Source organism: Entelurus aequoreus, linkage group LG09 (genome assembly GCF_033978785.1).
Source record: "Entelurus aequoreus isolate RoL-2023_Sb linkage group LG09, RoL_Eaeq_v1.1, whole genome shotgun sequence".
NCBI classification, from domain to species: Eukaryota; Metazoa; Chordata; class Actinopteri; order Syngnathiformes; family Syngnathidae; genus Entelurus; species Entelurus aequoreus.
Genome location: NC_084739.1, coordinates 9,101,901 through 9,124,959, shown reverse-complemented (window position 1 = coordinate 9,124,959; position 23,059 = coordinate 9,101,901). Strand labels below are relative to the sequence as shown.

Here is a 23,059-nt window from a genome sequence, read left to right as displayed (position 1 = left end):
TTAGATGAATACATTCAAATAATTCTGACCTAATAAAAATAAATAATACATTTGTCATTTGATGAATACATTAAAATAAACCTGTCATTAAATAAATAAATATGTCTGTCATTAGATAAATACATTAAAATAATTCTGACTTAATAAACTAAATAATACATTTGTCATCAGATAAATACATACAAATAATTTTGACCTAATACATTAAATAATACATTTGTCACTAAATAAATACATTAAAAAAATATATCTCATAAAATAAATATGTCTGTCATTAGATAAATACATTAAAATAATTATGACTTAATACATTAAATAATACATATGTCATCAGATAAATACATAAAAATAATTTTGACCTAATACATTAAATATTACATTTGTCACTAAATAAATACATAAAAAAATAAACAACTCATAAAATAAATATGTCTGTCATTAGATAAATACATACAAATAATTTTGACCTAATACATTTTATTAGATAAATATTATTAAAAATAACGCTGACCTAATAAATTAAATAATAAATTTGTCATTCGATGAATACATTAAAATAAACCTGTCATTAAATAAATACATTTGTCTGTCATTAGATAAATACATTGAAATAATTTTGTCTCAAAAAATTAAATAATACATTTGTCATCAGATAAATATAAATAATTTTGACCTAATACATGAAATAATACATTTGTTATTAGATGAATACATTAAAATAATTCTGACCTAATAAAAATAAATTATACATTTGTCATTTGATGAATACATTAAAATAAACCTGTCATTAAATAAATAAATATGTCTGTCATTAGATAAATACATTAAAATAATTCTGACTTAATAAATTAAATAATACATTTGTCATCAGATAAATAAATACAAATAATTTTGACCTAATACATTAAATAATACATTTGTCACTAAATAAATACATTAAAAAAATATATCTCATAAAATAAACATGTCTGTCATTAGATAAATAAATTTAAATAATTATGACTTATTAAATTAAATAATACATATGTCATCAGATAAATACATAAAAATAATTTTGACCTAATACATTAAATAATACATTTGTCACTAAATAAATACATAAAAAATAAACATCTCATAAGATAAATATGTCTGTCATTAGATAAATACATAAAAATAATTTTGACCTAATACATTTTATTAGATAAATATTATTAAAAATAACTCTGACCTAATAAATTAAATAATACATTTGTCATTCGATGAATACATTAAAACAAACCTGTCATTAAATAAATAAATATGTCTGTCATTAGATAAATACATTGAAATAATTTTGACTCAAAAAATTAAATAATACATTTGTCATCAGATAAATAAAAATAATTTTGACCTAATACATGAAATAATACATTTGTTATTAGATGAATACATTCAAATAATTCTGACCTAATAAAAATAAATAATACATTTGTCATTTGATGAATACATTAAAATAAACCTGTCATTAAATAAATAAATATGTCTGTCATTAGATAAATACATTAAAATAATTATGACTTATTAAATTAAATAATACATATGTCATCAGATAAATACATAAAAATAATTTTGACCTAATACATTAAATATTACATTTGTCACTAAATAAATACATAAAAAAATTAACAACTCATAAAATAAATATGTCTGTCATTAGATAAATACATAAAAATAATTTTGACCTAATACATTTTATTAGATAAATATTATTAAAAATAACTCTGATCTAATAAATTAAATAATACATTTGTCATTCAATGAATACATTAAAACAAACCTGTCATTAAATAGATAAATATGTCTGTCATTAGATAAATACATTGAAATCATTTTGACTCAAAAAATTAAATAATACATTTGTCATCAGATAAATAAAAATAATTTTGACCTAATACATGAAATAATACATTTGTTATTAGATGAATACATTCAAATAATTCTGACCTAATAAAAATAAATAATACATTTGTCATTTGATGAATACATTAAAATAAACCTGTCATTAAATAAATAAATATGTCTGTCATTAGATAAATACATTAAAATAATTCTGACTTAATAAATTAAATAATACATTTGTCATCAGATAAATACATACAAATAAATTTGACCTAATACATTAAATAATACATTTGTCACTAAATAAATACATTTAAAAATATATCTCATAAAATAAATATGTCTGTCATTAGATAATACATTAAAATAATTATGACTTATTAAATTAAATAATACATATGTCATCAGATAAATACATAAAAATAATTTTGACCTAATACATTAAATATTACATTTGTCACTAAATAAATACATAAAAAAATTAACAACTCATAAAATAAATATGTCTGTCATTAGATAAATACATACAAAATATTTTGACCTAATACATTTTATTAGATAAATATTATTAAAAATAACTCTGACCTAATAAATTAAATAATACATTTGTCATTCGATGAATACATTAAAATAAACCTGTCATTAAATAAATAAATTTGTCTGTCATTAGATAAATACATTGAAATAATTTTGACTCAAAAAATTAAATAATACATTTGTCATCAGATAAATAAAAATAATTTTGACCTAATACATGAAATAATACATTTGTTATTAGATGAATACATTCAAATAATTCTGACCTAATAAAAATAAATAATACATTTGTCATTTGATGAATACATTAAAATAAACCTGTCATTAAATAAATAAATATGTCTGTCATTAGATAAATACATTAAAATAATTCTGACTTAATAAATGAAATAATACATTTGTCATCAGATAAATACATACAAATAATTTTGACCTAATACATTAAATAATACATTTGTCACTAAATCAATACATTAAAAAAATATATCTCATAAAATAAATATGTCTGTCATTAGATAAATAAATTAAAATAATTATGACTTAATAAATTAAATAATACATATGTCATCAGATAAATACATAAAAATAATTTTGACCTAATACATTAAATAATACATTTGTCACTAAATAAATACATAAAAAAATAAACAACTCATAAAATAAATATGTCTGTCATTAGATAAATACATAACAATAATTTTGACCTAATACATTTTATTAGATAAATATTATTAAAAATAACTCTGACCTAATAAATTAAATAATACATTTGTCATTCGATGAATACATTAAAACAAACCTGTCATTAAATAAATAAATATGTCTGTCATTAGATAAATACATTGAAATCATTTTGACTCAAAAAATTAAATAATACATTTGTCATCAGATAAATAAAAATAATTTTGACCTAATACATTAAATAATACATTTGTCACTAAATTAAAACATAAAAAAATAAATATCTCATAAAATAAAAATATGTCTGTCATTAGATAAATACATTAAAATAATTTTTACCTAATACATTAAATAATACATTTGTTATTAGATAAATACATTAAAAATAATTCTGACCTAATAAATTAAATAATACATTTGTCGTTCGTTGAATACATTAAAATACACCTGTCATTAAATAAATAAATATGTCTGTCATTAGATAAATACATTAAAATAATTCTGACTTAATAAATTAAATAGTACATTTGTCATCAGATAAATAAAAATAAATTTGACCTAATACATTAAATAATACATTTGTCACTAAATAAATACATACAAAAATAAATATCTCATAAAATATAATTATGTCTGTCATTAGATAAATACATTAACATATGTAATTCTGACCAAGTAAATTTAATAATACATTTGTCATTAGATAAATACATTAAAATAATTCTGACCTAATAAAAATAAATAATATATTTGTCATTCGATGAATACATTAAAATACATCCGTCATTAAACAAATAAATATGTCAGTCACTAGATAAAGACATTAAAATAAATCTGACATAATGAATTAAATAAATACATCTGATCAAAAAAACATAAACAATGAATTTGACCTAGATAAATACATATTTAGTTAATGGAGACTTAAATACATTTTTAAAAGTGTAGTTATAATTGTTTTTAAATTAGATTACATATTTTGTACTTTACGATTTTAGACAAATCTAGTGTATAAAAATGTTTAGAAGGTGGATGATTTCCAGGAACATCAACAACTGATACATGCATAAAAGATGGCACAAAAAAGGAAAATAGTAAACAAAAATCTGGGTAAAAGAATTATAAAGACATTAGGTAGGTAGGTAGGTAGGTTTTTATTGTCATTGCACAAGTACAACACAACTTTGTTTTCAGAACAAACCCGTTCAAGATTAGACAAACAAACAGTGTACAGGGTTACAGAACAGGAACGCTGACGGGTCGCCACAAGGCGCCCGGTAAAAGATGGAAAACATGTAAACGCCGGGGAAGGATGAGTAAAAAAAAATATAATCCAGACTGGGCTCCTAAGGGGGCCCAGTCTGGACTGGGAAAAAAAAACTCCATAGCAAAGCACATATACATCTCGAGACTAGCAACAGAGGGGAGGGAGTGGGGGCCACGGTGGCAGGCTGCAGCTCTTCAGGCGCTGCCCATCCGTCCATCACCCCTAAGGGATTCGCGTCAAGGCCGCTGGATGTTGTGTGGGGTATTACTGTTTGAAGTCTGCTAAAATTATCTTAAAATTATGACTATTTTGACTCTAGTGACTGTAACTTTACTAAAAGAAAATAATTATTAAAAAAACACTTTTTTATTAATGCAAATATAATTATTTGTAAAAAAAACAATGTGTAAAAAGTCTCACACGAACTGTAGAATTAAGGATGCATACTGAGTACTGATAATTTCTGGTACTGGTTCCTAATTGGTTCGGTCCAGGGGGACCGTTAAGGCTCTGGATTTTTTTTTTGTTTAAAATATCCAGCTGACCGCCGTAATAATGACATGTCACATATACTTCAGGCGCCAATGCAACACAGGTACAATCTTATAATCAGCTAGGAATAATAACAAATAAGGAAGCAACACCACACCATTGTTTGTAATACAACTATATAATGGAAACTGCAAGAAGAGGGACATAGACGACAAAAATACATTACGAAGACTGTGCACTCTTTTAAAAATGAGCTAGAAGTTAGAGTGCCGATGAACACTGGTATCGATATGGAATATCAATATTGGAATTGGTATCTATCGGATCCTAATGATATGCATACCCCCTTATAATGAAGAATAGTCATACATTTCCAATACATATTTGTATAGTTATAAGACATTTGTGGATTTAACAAAAATAAGTCCTAAATATGTGTTAAGTTAATATTTTTCTTTTGAAAATTCAGGTCTTAAAATACCTTTCAAAAAAAGTTGCAGTTTTGAGCATTGCCATAAAAATTGTGATATTACAAGAACGTTTTTAAGAAATACAAAAGAAGTCATGCAAGTACGAGAAATCAATTATAAAATACAATACGATAATATAAAGTATATATGAAATTACGATATGGATAAATAAAAATAAATACAAAGATTTAATCAGAATAAAGTTGAAGAACGTGAACATTTTTTTAAACTTGAACATTCACAGGAAAAAACGTTGCAAAATTACAAAAAGGGCAAACGATAAATATCCAATAAATATCACAAGGGAAAAGTTAAAGTTGCAAAAATCAATCAATCAATCAATCAATCAATCAATCAATCAATGTTTATTTATATAGCCCTAAATCACAAGTGTCTCAAAGGGCTGCACAAGCCACAGCGACATCCTCGGTACAGAGCCCACATACGGGCAAGGAAAAACTCACCCCAGTGGGACGTCAATGTGAATGACTATGAGAAACCTTGGAGAGGACCGCATATGTGGGTACCCCCCCCCCCCCCTCTAGGGGAGACCGAAAGCAATAAAGACTTATAAAATAAAATAAATAAATAAATAAATACATAAATAAATAAATAATAATAAATAAATAAATAATAAAGACTTATTAAATAAGGACTTATTAAAATGGAAAATATTACGAGAATAAAAACCTAAAATTAAGAGAGGAAAAAAGTTGAAAAAGTGATTTTACCAGAATATTAAAAAATTGGAACATTCACAGAAAAATGTTTTTAAAGTTATAAAAGTAGTTACAAAATGTTGGGACTTTTTTTTATTTTGAAGTCACAAGACTAGAGTTGTAATGTTAAGAGAATAAAGTTGAATAAATATTACAAGGAAAGCGTGAACGTTGCAAAAAAAAATAAAAAAATACGTGGAGTACTTACTTGGAAGGAAGATCTAAAATAATTTAAAAATCATATTTATTTTTTATATTGTTTCTGTATTGGTTTTCTATTCATTTATTCTTTGTTTTTATTCAGTCATTGGTGTAGCATAATATTGTTTTTAATATTGTTTTTAATATTGTTTTCAACATGGCTGTGCAGCACTTTGGAAACATTCTTGTTGTGTAAATGTGCTATATAAATAAAGTGGATTGGATAAAATAACGAGGAGAATAAAAAACAAAACAAAAGTAAGTTATAAGAGAGTTGAGAAAAGAGAATAAAGAATCAATCTTACAAGAAAAAAGTAGCCCTATGATGAGAACGAATCTTTTCAGTGTGGCCTCAATACTCCTTGATGTCATAGCTGTGATGTGTGCTGTGCTTCTCTTTCCTTGCCCTTGAAACATTCACACTCTCATGTATTTCATGTGGATTTATCTACAGTGGAACCCGCTTATGTCAGTCACGCTTATGTTGACCACCTGCTTCTCCACCAAATCAACCACAATCCACTGTGTTCATCTAATGACTCTGAACTGCTCGCTTTTGTCCACATAACATTTGGGACCCAAAGCTGTGATTCCTATTTATTAAAAAAAAATGTCGACGTGTTGAAGCGTCCTAATTATCGCTTAGTGATGTGAAACGTCAACAGCAGCGTAACTAATGTGTAGTTACACTGCATTAAAAAACCTTGTTATTAGTAGTCAGAACACACAACACAATTACATCTGCAGCTACGTTGGATACACGTTTTAAATACCACAGATAAAATACAATACAAATATATACAGTACAGGACAAAAGTTTGGACACACCTTCTCATTCAATGCATTTTCTTTATTTTCACATGTGTCAAACTCAAGGCCCGGGGGCCAGATGTGGCCTGCCACTTCATTTTATTTGGCCCTCAAAAGCCTGGAAATAATATGTATCAATAAAGTACTGTAACTTTTATTACTAAATGTATTATTTCTTTCTATTTTGAGAGAACAACTAATATATGTACTCCATGTATTCGCAAACTATGTTAACTTAAATATATATATATATATATATATATATATATATATATATATATATATATATATATATATATATATATATATATATATATATATATATATATATATATATATATATATATATATATATATATATATATATATAAGTTAAATATATATATATATATATATATATATATATATATATATATATATATATATATATATATATATATATATATATATATATATTTAAGTTAACATAGTTAAAATAATTCTGACTTAATAAATTAAATAATCCATTTGGCATCAGATAAATACATAAAAATTATTTTGACCTAATAAATTAAATAATCCATTTGTCACAAAATAAATACATACAAAAATAAATATCTCTTAAAATAAAAATATGTCTGTCATTAGATAAAGACATTAACATAATTCTGACCTAGTAAATTAAATAATACATTTGTCACTAAATAAATACATAAAAAAAATAAAAATACTATGTACATTAAAAACTATGTTAACTTAAATATATATATATATATATATATATATATATATATATATATATATATATATATATGTATATATATATATATATATATATATATAAAATGTAATCGCAAACTATGTTAACTTATATATATATATATATATATATATATATATATATATATATATATATATATATATATATATATATATATATATATGTATATATATATATATATATATTTATAAAATGTAATCGCAAACTATGTTAACTTAAATATATATATATATATATATATATATATATATATATAAAATGTAATCGCAAACTATGTTAACTTAAATATATATATATATATATATATAAAATGTAATCACAAATTATGTTAACTTTAATATATATATATATATATATATATATATATATATATATATATATATATGTATGTATGTATGTATGTATATATATATATATATATATATATATATATATATATATATATATATATATATATATATATATATATATATATATAATAGTCTAATTATGCAAAATGATATCATCAAACATTCAAACCATTTTTTCAAAAGAAATAAATACTAATAATAATGATTTCAAAGCAAGTTATCCATCAAATTGTGCAATGTAAAAGTAGCAATAGATTTCATGGTGAAATTGTGAAATTTACTCTGGTTTTTACAGCATTTTACTGTGGTTTTTACAGCATTTTACAGCTTTTTTTTTTACTGTAATAAACTGTGGTGTCGTTTTGGCATTTACAGTAATACACCGGAAAAATCGAAAATAAAATAAACAAAAAAACTGGCAGCTCAGGTGCCAAAATTCTACTGTAAAATTGCAGTTTTTTGTATTTATAGTAAAAACACAAATGTACATTTTACAGTAATATTCTGGCAACTGAGCTGCCAGCTTTTTTTATTTTTTTTGTCGTTTTTTTTTTACCGCAAATCAATGACTGTAGATTTTTTCGGTGTATTACTGTAAATGCCAAAACGACACCACAGTTTATTACAGTAAAAAAAAAAGCTGTAAAATGTTGTAAAACTGGCAGCTCAGTTGCCAAAATTCTACTGTAAAATTGCAGTTTTTTTAAAAATTTATATTAAAAAAACAAATGTCAATTTTACAGTAAAATTCTGGCAACTGAGCTGCCAGTTTTTTAAATCTTTTTTTTAATTTTTCTTTTACCGCAAATAACTGGCAGCTCAGGTGCCAAAATTCTACTGTAAAATTGCAGGTATTTTTTATTTATAGTAAAAACACTAATGCAAATTTTGCAGTAAAATTCTGGCAACTGAGCTGCCAGTTATTTTTCTGTTTTTTTTTCTTCGTTTTTTTACCACAAATGAACAACTGTAGATGTTTTCCTTGTATTAGTGTAAATGCCAAAACGACACCACAGTTTATTACAGTAAAAAAAAAAGCTGTAAAATGCTGTACTGTTAAATTGCATTTTTTTTAATTTATAGTAAAAACACAAATGTACATTTTACAGTGTAATATTCTGGCAACTGAGCTGCCAGTTTTTTTTATTTTTTTGTCGTTTTTTTTTACCGCAAATCAACGACTGTAGATTTTATCGGGGTATTAGTGTAAATGCCAAAACGACACCACAGTTTATTACAGTAAAAAAAAGCTGTAAAATGCTGTAAAACTGGCAGCGCAGTTGCCAAAATTCTACTGTAAAATTGCATTTTTTTTTATTTATAGTAAAAACACAAATGTACATTTTACAGTAATATTCTGGCAACTGAGCTGCCAGTTTTTTTTATTTTTTTTGTCGTTTTTTTTTCTACCGCAAATCAACGACTGTATATTTTTTCGGTGTATTACTGTAAATGCCAAAACGACACCACAGTTTATTACAGTAAAAAAAAAAAGCTGTAAAATGTTGTAAAACTGGCAGCTCAGTTGCCAAAATTCTACTGTAAAATTGCAGTGTTTTTTATTTATAGTAAAAACACAAATGTACATTTTACAGTAATATTCTGGCAACTGAGCTGCCAGTTTTTTATCTTTTTTTAAATTTTTCTTTTACCGCAAATAACTGGCAGCTCAGGTGCCAAAATTCTGCTGTAAAATTGCATTTTTTATTTATTTATAGTAAAAACACAAATGCAAATTTTACAGTAAAATTCTGTCAACTGAGCTGCCAGTTATTTTTCCGTTTTTTTCCCCGTTTTTTTTTACCACAAATCAACAACTGTAGATTTTTTCCTTGTATTAGTGTAAATGCCAAAACGACACCAAAGTTTATTACAGTAAAAAAAAGCTGTAAAATGCTGTAAAACTGGCAGCTCAGTTGCCAAAATTCTACTGTAAAATTGCAGTTTTTTTTAATTTATATTAAAAAAACAAATTTCAATTTTACAGTAAAATTCTGGCAACTGAGCTGCCAGTTTTTTTTATCTTTTTTTAAATTGTTCTTTTACCGCAAATAACTGGCAGCTCAGGTGCCAAAATTCTACTGTAAAATTGCAGTTTTTTTTATTTATAGTAAAAACACAAATGTAAATTTTACAGTAAAATTCTGTCAACCGAGCTGCCAGTTATTTTTCTGTTTTTTTCCCGTTTTTTTTTACCACAAATCAACAACTGTAGATGTTTTCCTTGTATTAGTTTAAATGCCAAAACGACACCACAGTTTATTACAGTAAAAAAAAAAAGCTGTAAAATGTTGTAAAACTGGCAGCTCAGTTGCCAAAATTCTACTGTAAAATTGCAGTTTTTTTTAAATTTATATTAAAAAAACAAATGTCAATTTTACAGTAAAATTCTGGCAACTGAGCTGCCAGTTTTTTATCTTTTTTAAAATTTTTCTTTTACCGCAAATCAACGACTGTAGATTTTTTCGGTGTGTTACTGTAAATGCCAAAACGACACCACAGTTTATTAAAGTAAAAAAAAGCTGTAAAATGCTGTAAAAACCAGAGTAAATTTCCCAATTTGACCATGAAATCTATTGCTACTTTTAGATTGCACAATTTGATGGATAACTTCCCTCGAAATCATTATTATTAGTATTTATTTCTATTGAAAAAATGGTTTGAATGTTTGATAATATAATTTTGCGTAATTAAACAATATTTAAGTTAACATCATTTGCGAATACATGGAGTACATATATTTGTTTTTCTCCCAAAATAGAAATAAATAATACATTTAGTAAGAAAAGTTACAGTACTTTATTGATACATATATTATTTCCAGGTTTTCGAGGGCCAAATAAAATGAAGTGTTTTTTTACCATAAAAATCGCAATACTGTTTTTCCATTTACAGTAATACACACTACATTTTGAAGTGAACTGTGCCAGCAACTTGAGGGTTCCAGGTTCGATCCCCGCTTCCGCCATCCTAGTCACTGCCGTTGTGTCCTTGGGCAAGACGCTTTACCCACCTGCTCCCAGTGCCACCCACACTGCTTAAAATGTAACTTAGATATTGGGTTTCACTATGTAAAGCGCTTTGAGTCACTAGAGAAAAGCGCTATATAAATATAATTCACATTTTATCCATCAAATTGTGCAATGTAAAAGTAGCAATAGATTTCATGGTGAAATTGTGAAATTTACTGTGGTTTTTACAGCATTTTACTGTGTTTTTTTTACAGATTTATTTACTGTAATAAACTATGGTGCTGTTTTGGCACTTACAGTAATAAACCGAAAATATATGCCGTTTTTAATTTGCGGTAAAAAAATAAAAAAAAATAAAAAAATTGCAGCTCAGGTGCCAAAATTCTACTGTAAAATTGCAGTATTTTTTTTATTTACAGTAAAAAAAAGGAAGTACATTTTACAGTAAAAATTCTGTCAACTGAGCTGCATTTTTTTTTTTTACCATTTACAGTAATATACACTACATTTTGAGGTGAAATTATTGCAACTGACCATATTTTTTTTACATTTTAGTTTTTAAAAAATCTGCTAATAAAATGCATTAAAAAATGTAATAATAATATTCGCTGTTGGAAACGGCCCTCTGGGGCCAAACATAACTGCGACGTGGCCCCCGGTGAAAACCACTTTGACACCTCTGTTGTAGATTGTCACTGAAGGCATCAAAACTATAAATGAACACATGTTGGAGTTATGTACTTAACAGAAAAAAAAGGTGAAATAACTGAAAACATGTTTTATATTCTAGTTTCTTAAAAAAAAATAGTCATGTTTTGCACACTCTTGGCATTCTCTCCATGAGCTGAAATGGTTTTCACTTCACAGGTGTCATGGTTTTGATGCCTTCAGCGACAATCTACAATGTAAATAGTCATGGAAATAAAGAAAACTCATTGAAATGGAAAAGGTGTGTCCATACTTTTGGCCTGTACTGTAATACGTACGTCATATATACATAATATACATTACAAACAGAAGAAAACAGAACAAATGTGCAGAAAATGAATGCACTGAATGGCAAAAGTCACTAGTAAATGTGCAAGCAACGCCTGGTTTCGATTTAGTTTATGCCGACAACTGCTTTTGTCGACGCCACTGTCGACATAAACGTGTTCCACTGTAGCGTAGAGCTTTTTATGACGACTAAAACTTAAAAGTGTGGTGATTCCGTTGTGTGACGTTTCCACGTAAGCTCGCGTTCACGTCCAGCGATGACTTATGGCCATTAAAGCAATCAATATATATATATATATATATATATATATATATATATATATATATATCATGTAAAAAGTATGTGTTCTGCACACGAGTGTCATACACAAATATTATTTCCAAATAGAACCACAGGATGGATCTGTGTGGTCTTTACAAGAAGATGACATAACTGCATTGTACTTTGCACTGCACATATACTCAAAAAGCAGCTGTGGATAAAATATTCCCCTGCTGTGAGATGTTGCATGATGTTGCTGGTGTACAACATCTGCTGCTAATAGAAATGCTAATGAAAAAGGCATTTTTTCCCATTGCCATAAACTGCATTACATACTGATTAGAGTACCGATGAATACTGGTATCGATAAGGAATATCAATATTGGTATTGGTATCTGTCGAATCCCTACTTATAATGAAGCATAGCCGTACTTTTCCAAGAAATATTTGTACGGTTACAAGAAATTTGTGGATTTAAAAAAAGAAAAAAAAAATAGTCCTAAATATTTGTAAAGTTAATGCATTTATTTTGAAAAATCAGGTCTTAAAATACCTTTCAAAAAAAGTGGCAGTTTTGAGCATTGTCATAAAAATTTAAAGGAAATAAAGACTTGCGATATTCCGTTTTTAAGAAATACAAAAAAAAAAAGTGAGAAATCAATGGTAAAATACAATACGATAATACACTGTACACTGCAAAAAGTCAGTGTTCAAAAACAAAATGAGGGGTATTTTATTTGAACTAAGCAAAATTATCTGCCAATAGAACAAGAAAATTCGGCTTGTCAAGACTTCCCAAAACAAGTAAAATTAGCTAACCTCAATGAACCCCAAAAATACCTTAAAATAAGTATATTCTCACTAATAACAAGTGCACTTTTCTTGGTAGAAAAAAATGAGACCTTTTTGCTCAATATGTTCAAAAATATTCTTAAATGAAGTAAATGTTAGTGCCATTATCTTGACATAATGATATGCGCTCGGCATTACATTACTTGAAACCAGCAAACTTATACTAAAAACTAGTTTATTTTTCTTAATGGAAAGGAAGCAGTTAAGAATATATTTCTTAACTGCGAGAGATAATTTAGGACCAAAACACTTAAAACAAGTAAAACACTCTAACATAAAATCTGCTTGGTGAGAGGAATGATCTTATCAGACAGAAAATAAGCAAATATCACCCTTATCTGAGATATTTAATCTTACTTAGATTTCACTTTTTGCAGTGTAAGCATTGTCATAAAAAATAGAGAAAAAAAGACTTGTGATACTACACGAACGTTTTTAAGAAATACCAAGAAAGTGTGAGAAATCAATGATAAAATACAATGCGATAATACACTGTACACTGCAAAAAGTCAGTGTTCAAAAACAAAAACAAAAAAATACAAAAATGAGGGGTATTTTATTTGAACTAAGCAAAATTATCTGCCAATAGAACAAGAAAATTCGGCTTGTCAAGATTTTCCAAAACAAGTAAAATTAGCTAACCTCAATGAATGCAAAAACACCTTAAAATAAGTATATTCTCACTAATAACAAGTGCACTTTTCTGGGTAGAAAAAAAAAGAGACCTTTTTGCTCAATATGTTGAAAAATATTCTTAAATGAAGTAAATGCTAGTGCCATTATCTTGACATAATGATATTTTTGTTCATCCTTGAAATAAGAAATGATTACTTTAAAAAAGTAGTTTTATACTTGTGAGTGTTGATGACACAGCTTTGCAACACTTGATATTCTAGTTTCAAGCAAGTTTTACTCAATATAGGTCATAACATCTCAGCAACAAGCTGTAATATCTTACTGAGATCATTTAGGACCAAAACCCTTAAAACAAGTAAAACACTCTAACATAAAATCTGCTTAGTGAGAAAAAATTATCTTATCAGACAGAAAATAAGCAAATATCACCCTTTGGTCGGGGGGTCGGGCTGTATATATGCGCACTAATTGACTGAAAGAGCACGCACTTGACGCGATGATGTCATGTTATCCATGGAAAAATGCATTTTTAGACAATATGATTTGCCTGAGCGGCTAGGAGACCCCGAGAGTAACAAGATGTTGTCTTGTTGCCTTTCCATTAAGAACAATAAACTAGTTTTTAGTATAAGTTTGCTGGTTTCAAGAAATGTAATGCCGAGCGCATATCATTATGTCAAGATAATGGCACTAGCTTTTACTTCATTTAAGAATATTTTTCAACATATTGAGCAAAAAGGTATCTTTTTTTTTTCTACCAAGAAAAGTGCACTTGTTATTAGTGAGAATATACTTATTTTAAGGTGTTTTTGGGTCCATTGAGGTTAGCTAATTTTACTTTTTTTTGGAAAGTCTTGACAAACCAAATATTCTTGTTCTATTGGCAGATAATTTTGCTTAGTTCATATAAAACACCCCTAATTAGGGACCGAATGTCCCTTTGGGACAGAGGACCCTATTGAATTTCTAGCGTTTTATTATTTCTTTATTATTATACCGCCGCCTCTTTGAGCTGTAATTTGACCTGCAAATTGCAATCTAATCAAAAAACCAAACCCCAAAACTAGGGATGTCCGATAATGGCTTTTTGCCGATATTCCGATATTGTCCAACTCTTTAATTACCGATACCGATATTAACCGATATATGCAGTCGTGGAATTAACACATTGTTATGCCTAATTTGGACAACCATGTATGGTGAAGATAAGGTACTTTTAAAAAAAAAAAAAAAAAATAAGATAACTAAATTAAAAACATTTTCTTGAATAAAAAAGAAAGTAAAACAATATAAAAACAGTTACATAGAAACTAGTAATGAATGAAAATGAGTCAAATTAACTGTTAAAGGTTAGTACTATTAGTGGACCAGCAGCACGCACAATCATGTGTGCTTACGGACTGTATCCCTTGCAGACTGTATTGATATATATTGATATATAATGTAGGAAGCAGAATATTGATAACAGAAAGAAATGGGGGGAGGGAGGTTTTTTGGGTTGGTGCACTAATTGTAAGTGTATCTTGTGTTTTTTATGTTGATTTAATAAAAAAAATAAAAATAAAATAAAAAAAACCCGATACAGATAATAAAAAAAACGATACCGATAATTTACGATATTACATTTTAACGCATTTATCCCTACCCAAAACTTTGGGTAGGACATCCCTTCCCAAAACTCAAAATTGTGCTCTAGCGCCCCCTAGGAAGAAAACACAGACAAAACTGCCTGTGACTTCCAGTAGGAATGTCGTAGAGACATGAAACAAAAACCTCTATGTAGGTCTCACTTAGACCTATATTTCATTTTAACGCATTTATCGGCCGATAATATCGGCAGGCCGATATTATCGGACATCCCTACCCAAAACTCAAAATTGTGCTCTAGCGCCCCCTAGGAAGAAAACACAGACAAAACTGCCTGTGACTTCCAGTGGGAATGTCGTAGAGACATGAAACAAAAAACTCTATGTAGGTCTCACTTAGACCTATATTTCATACACTGACAACCCCCCAGCAAAAATCAACAGGAAGTTTGCAATTCCCCCTTCAAAACAAAAGTTGGGTCAAAACAGTCACCTTTTTTGTAAACATTATCTCCTCTGAGCGCGTTTGTCGTGTCGGCTTCAAACTAGCACCGGAGAGAGATTGAACCCTTCTGATTAAAAGTTGATGAAAGAGTTTTAATTACTGCTCCGGTTTGGATTTTATGAGCCTTCAAAGTCGGTCCCGTCCATCGCTGCTTGCAGCTTTAATTTTTGTTTTGTTTTTTTTTTCTCGTTTTTGAACACTGACTTTTTGCAGCGCATATGAAATCATGAGATGGATACATTGAAATATGAAAATCAGAATAACGTAAATAGTCATGAAAACAAAGGAAACGCATTGAAATGAGAAGAAGTGCCCGATCAAGTGACAAGTCGCGAAAACGCCCGATATCTTGACGATTTCAGAAAAGATATCGATTAAAGCATCTGCAAATGCGTTCGGATCGATGCTCCGCTCAGGCGGCATCAATCTCAATGGCTTTTGCGTAACACATTTCCTCTCCTTGGTTTCATTTTGCCTGTTTTGTGCGTGTGGCCTGGGTGTTGTTTGTTCAGATGCATCATTTCTGGCATGCTTGCAATTGTGGCTTTTTTTTTTCCCCCATGGAAAAAAAGCCATCTTGGTGGCATCTCTCATGACATCACGACTCTCTGGCCCTGATCTTCAGTCAGCTGCCACACCCTGAATGCTGGTTTCGCCTCGCTTCCCCTTTTTGGAGGATTTTTTATTTTTTATTTTTTTGCTTTTGCTTCGCCTGCTTGCTTGTTTGTCTCGGGTTTGTCTGCTTGTCTCTCACAGTAACGTAACGCTGTGGTCATTTACCAGTGGTGTTTGTCGTCCATTGTCATACACTATATTGCCAAAAGTATTTGGCCACCCATCCAAATGATCAGAATGGTGTATAAAATCAAGCATTTAGGCATGGAGACTGTTTCTACAAACATTTGTGCAAGAATGGGCCGCTTTCAGTGATTTCCAGCGTGGGAACTGTCATAGGATGCCACCTGTGCAACAAATCCAGTCGTGAAATTTCCTCGCTCTTAAATATTCCAAAGTCAACTGTCGGCTTTATTATAAGAAAATGTGGGGATGAACTTGACTGGCCTGCTCAGAGTCCTGACCTGAACCCGGAAAAAATACAAAGAAACAGCGAGAGCAACTAAATTAACATAAATAACAGACAGACAACAGTTAGCTACATAAACAGTATAAATGTTTCCACAAACATTTGTGAAAAAATGGGCCGCTTTCAGTGATTTCCAGCGTGGGAACTGTCATAGGATGCCACCTGTGCAACAAATCCAGTCATGAAATTTCCTCGCTCTTAAATATTCCAAAGTCAACTGTCGGCTTTATTATAAGAAAATGTGGGGATGAACTTGACTGGCCTGCTCAGAGTCCTGACCTGATCCCGAAAAAAAAAAGAAACAAACAGCGAGAGCAACTAAATTAACATAAATAACAGACAGACAACAGTTAGCTACATAAATAGTAATAATGTTTCCACAAACATTTGTGAAAAAATGGGCCGCTTTCAGTGATTTCCAGCGTGGGAACTGTCATAGGATGCCACCTGCGCAACAAATCCAGTCGTGAAATGTCCTCGCTCTTAAATATTCCAAAGTCCAACTGTCGGCTTTATTATGAGAAAATGTGGGGATGAACTTGACTGGCCTGCCCCGAGTCCTGACCTCGAAAAAAAACAAACAAACAGCGAGAGCAACTAAATCAACATAAATAACAGACAGACAACAGTTAGCTATATTAACGGTAATAATGTTTCCACAAACATTTGTGAAAAAATGGGCCGCTTTCAGTGATTTCCAGCATGGGAACTGTCATAGGATGCCACCTGTGCAACAAATCCAGTCGTGAAATGTCCTCGCTCTTAAATATTCCAAAGTCCAACTGTCGGCTTTATTATAAGAAAATGCGGGGATGAACTTGACTGGCCTGCTCGGAGTCCTGACCTGAACCCGAAAAAAAAACAAAAACAGTGAGAGCAACTAAATTAACATAAATAGCAGACAGACAACAGTTAGCTACATAAACAGTAATAATGTTTCCACAAACATTTGCGAAAAAATGGGCCGCTTTCAGTGATTTCCAGCGTGGGAACTGTCATAGGATGCCACCTGTGCAACAAATCCAGTCGTGAAATGTCCTCGCTCTTAAATATTCCAAAGTCCAACTGTCGGCTTTATTTAAATGTGGGGATGAACTTGACTGGCCTGCTCAGAGTCCTGACCTTAACACGAAAAAAAACTAACAAACATCGAGAGCAACTAAATTAACATAAAAAACAGACAGATAAAAGTTAGCTACATAAACAGTAATAATGTTTCCACAAACATTTGTGAAAAAATGGGCCGCTTTCAGTGATTTCCAGCGTGGGAACTGTCATAGGATGCCACCTGTGCAACAAATCCAGTCGTGAAATTTCCTCGCTCTTAAATATTCCAAATTCAACTGTCGGCTTTATTATAAGAGAATGCGGGGATGCACTTGACTGGCCTGCTCAGAGTCCTGACCTGAACCCGAAAAAAAAACAACCAAACAGCGAGAGCAACTAAATTAACATAAATAACAGACAGACAACAGTTAGCTACATAAACAGTAATAATGTTTCCACAAACATTTGTGAAAAAATGGGCCGCTTTCAGTGATTTCCAGCGTGGGAACTGTCATAGGATGCCACATGTGCAACAAATCCAGTCGTGAAATTTCCTCGCTCTTAAATATTCCAAAGTCCAACTGTCGGCTTTATTATAAGAGAATGCGGGGATGAACTTGACTGGCCTGCTCAGAGTCCTGACCTTAACACGAAAAAAAACTAACAAACATCGACAGCAACTAAATTAACATAAATAACAGACATATAAAAGTTAGCTACATAAACAGTAATAATGTTTCCACAAACATTTGTGAAAAAATGGGCCGCTTTCAGTGATTTCCAGCGTGGGAACTGTCATAGGATGCCACCTGTGCAACAAATCCAGTCGTGAAATTTCCTCGCTCTTAAATATTCCAAAGTCCAACTGTCGGCTTTATTATAAGAAAATGCGGGGATGAAGTTGACTGGCCTGCACAGAGTCCTGACCTGAACCCGAAAAAAACCAAACAAACAGCGAGAGCAACTAAATCAACATAAATAACAGACAGACAACAGTTAGCTATATAAACAGTAATAATGTTTCCACAAACATTTGTGAAAAAATGGGCCGCTTTCAGTGATTTCCAGCGTGGGAACTGTCATAGGATGCCACCTGTGCAACAAATCCAGTCGTGAAATGTCTTTTATTATAAGAAAATGTGGGGATGGACTTGACTGGCCTGCACAGAGTCCTGACCTGAATCCGAAAAAAACCAAACAAACAGCGAGAGCAACTAAATTAACATAAATAGCAGACTGACAACAGTTAGCTACATAAACAGTAATAATGTTTCCACAAACATTTGTGCAAGAATGGGCCGCTTTCAGTGATTTCCAGCGTGGGAACTGTCATAGGATGCCACCTGTGCAACAAATTCAGCCGTGAAATGTCCTCGCTCTTAAATATTCCAAAGTCAACTGTCGGCTTTATTATAAGAGAATGCGGGGATGGACTTGACTGGCCTGCTCAGAGTCCTGACCTGAACCCGAAAAAACAAAAAACAAACAGCGAGAGCAACTAAATTAACATAAATAGCAGACAGACAACAGTTAGCTACATAAACAGTAATAATGTTTACACAAACATTTGTGCAAGAATGGGCCGCTTTCAGTGATTTCCAGCGTGGGAACTGTCATAGGATGCCACCTGTGCAACAAATCCAGTCGTGAAATTTCCTCGCTCTTAAATATTCCAAAGTCCAACTGTCGGCTTTATTATAAGAAAATGCGGGGATGAAGTTGACTGGCCTGCACAGAGTCCTGACCTGAACCCGAAAAAAAACCAAACAAACAGCGAGAGCAACTAAATCAACATAAATAACAGACAGACAACAGTTAGCTATATAAACAGTAATAATGTTTCCACAAACATTTGTGAAAAAATGGGCCGCTTTCAGTGATTTCCAGCGTGGGAACTGTCATAGGATGCCACCTGCGCAACAAATCCAGTCGGGAAATGTCCTCGCTCTTAAATATTCCAAAGTCCAACTGTCGGCTTTATTTAAATGTGGGGATGAACTTGACTGGCCTGCTCAGAGTCCTGACCTTAACACGAAAAAAAACTAACAAACAGCGAGAGCAACTAAATTAACATAAATAACAGACAGATAAAAGTTAGCTACATAAACAGTAATAATGTTTCCACAAACATTTGTGCAAGAATGGGCCGCTTTCAGTGATTTCCAGCGTGGGAACTGTCATAGGATGCCACCTGTGCAACAAATCCAGTCGTGAAATGTCCTTTATTATAAGAAAATATGGGGATGAACTTGACTGGCCTGCTCAGAGTCCTGACCTGAACCCGAAAAAAAAAAAAAAAACAGCGAGAGCAACTAAATCAACATAAATAGCAGACAGACAACAGTTAGCTACATAAACAGTAATAATGTTTCCACAAACATTTGTGCAAGAATGGGCCGCTTTCAGTGATTTCCAGCGTGGGAACTGTCATAGGATGCCACCTGTGCAACAAATCCAGTCGTGAAATGTCCTCGCTCTTAAATATTCCAAAGTCCAACTGTCGGCTTTATTTAAATGTGGGGATGAACTTGACTGGCCTGCTCAGAGTCCTGACCTTAACACGAAAAAAAACTAACAAACATCGAGAGCAACTAAATTAACATAAATAACAGACAGACAACAGTTAGCTACATAAATAGTAATAATGTTTCCACAAACATTTGTGAAAAAATGGGCCGCTTTCAGTGATTTCCAGCGTGGAACTGTCATAGGATGCCACCTGTGCAACAAATCCAGTCGTGAAATGTCCTCGCTCTTAAATATTCCAAAGTTCAACTGTCGGCTTTATTATAAGAGAATGCGGGGATGGACTTGACTGGCCTGCTCAGAGTCCTGACCTGAACCCGAAAAAAAACAAACAAACAGCGGGAGCAACTAAATTAACATAAATAACAGACAGACAACAGTTAGCTACATAAATAGTAATAATGTTTCCACAAACATTTGTGGAAAAAATGGGCCGCTTTCAGTGATTTCCAGCGTGGGAACTGTCATAGGATGCCACCTGTGCAACAAATCCAGTCGTGAAAGTTCCTCGCTCTTAAATATTCCAGAGTCCAACTGTCGGCTTTATTTAAATGTGGGGATGAACTTGACTGGCCTGCTCAGAGTCCTGACCTGAACCCGAAAAAAAAAAAAAAAAACAGCGAGAGCAACTAAATTAACATAAATAGCAGACAGACAACAGTTAGCTACATAAACAGTAATAATGTTTCCACAAACATTTGTGCAAGAATGGGCCGCTTTCAGTGATTTCCAGCGTGGGAACTGTCATAGGATGCCACCTGTGCAACAAATCCAGTCGTGAAATGTCCTCGCTCTTAAATATTCCAAAGTCCAACTGTCGGCTTTATTATTAGAAAATGCGGGGATGAATCGTCGCTTTCTCCCTCCGAATCTCTCTCGCTGCATTGAAAACAATAGGAAAATGTGAGCAGCCTTTCCTCCGGTGACGTCACGCTACTTCCGGTACGACCAAAAGTTGCGGACTTTATCGTCGTCGTTCTATACTAAATCCTTTCAGCAAAAATACGGCAATATCGCGAAATGATCAAGTATGACACATAGAATAGATCTGCTATCCCCGTTTAAATAAGAACATTTCATTTCAGTAGGCCTTTGAACAGTTTACTTACAGACGTATCTTTTCCAAGGCTTGTAAGTAGGGATGTCCGATAATGGCTTTTTGCCGATATCCGATATTCCGATATTGTCCAACTCTTTAATTACCGATATCAACCGGTACCGATATCAACCGATATATGCAGTCGTGGAATTAACACATTACTATGCCTAATTTGGACAACCAGGTATGGTGAAGATAAGGTACTTTTTAAAAAAATTAGTAAAATAAGATAAATAAATTAAAAACATTTTCTTGAATAAAAAAGAAAGTACAACAATATAAAAACAGTTACATAGAAACTAATAATGAATGAAAATGAGTAAAATTAACTGTTAAAGGTTAGTACTATTAGTGGAGCAGCAGCACGCACAATCATGTGTGCTTACGGACTGTATCCCTTGCAGACTGTATTGATATATATTGATATATAATGTAGGAACCAGAATATTCATAACAGAAAGAAACAACCCTTTTGTGTGAATGAGTGTAAATGGGGGAGGGAGGTTTTTTGGGTTGGTGCACTAATTGTAAGTGTATCTTGTGTTTTTTATGTTGATTTAATAAAAAAAATTAAAAAAAATAAATAAAAAAAAATAAAAAACGATACCGATAATTTCCGATATTACATTTTAACGCATATATCACATCTCTACTTGTAAGAGCTAACACAACTTGTCCACTTCTCAATTGTCTCATGAACTGAACTGACATCGTCGACCCGGAAGTGGCCGGACTAATGACGCGTAGTATTTTCGTATTGCCACAAGGTGTCAGTAAGAGTCTACAATCAAATGGGCATAAACATTGCCCCATTTGGGATTCGTTCCCAGGGATTCGAATAAAGAACCAACTCTTTTTCTTTACTACAGTGGTCTCGATAACGGGTACCGGTTCTCAAAAAAACGGGTTTCGAGCATCATCCTTATATGTGAGTCAAGGCAGGTGGCCGAATACTTTTGGCAATATAGTGTATCTTCCTTTCCCCCTCGTAGCTCAAACCTTATTGATATTCAGCACACAGATTCATTCCAATGCAATTCTCATTTTCTGTCTTGTAATATGCATCTTCCTCCTCTCTTCCCCCTATTTCCAGCCAAGAGAGAAAAAAAACACGAGCCTTTCTTCAACAATGTTTTTTCCCCCCCGAATAAGATTGATGAAATGTTATGTTTGGCCCCGCAACCTCCATGCAGGCTCTCAAATGGGTGCTGAGAGAAGTCCTTGTCAAACCTGAGCATACTTTTCACCCGCACACTTTATTTTCTCTTCTCCGCAGCTTTTTTCCCCCCCCCCTCTGTCGTTCCGTCCACACATGTGGTAACCATCACGGCATCCTTCCCGCGCGTA

At 31.1% G+C, this 23,059-nt stretch overlaps 1 protein-coding gene across 1 annotated transcript in view; it reads left to right on the top strand.

Moving 5' to 3' along the window:
- Positions 1 to 23,059, top strand: part of LOC133657088 (calcium-activated potassium channel subunit alpha-1a-like) — a 626,717-nt gene that overhangs the window by 372,389 nt on the left and 231,269 nt on the right.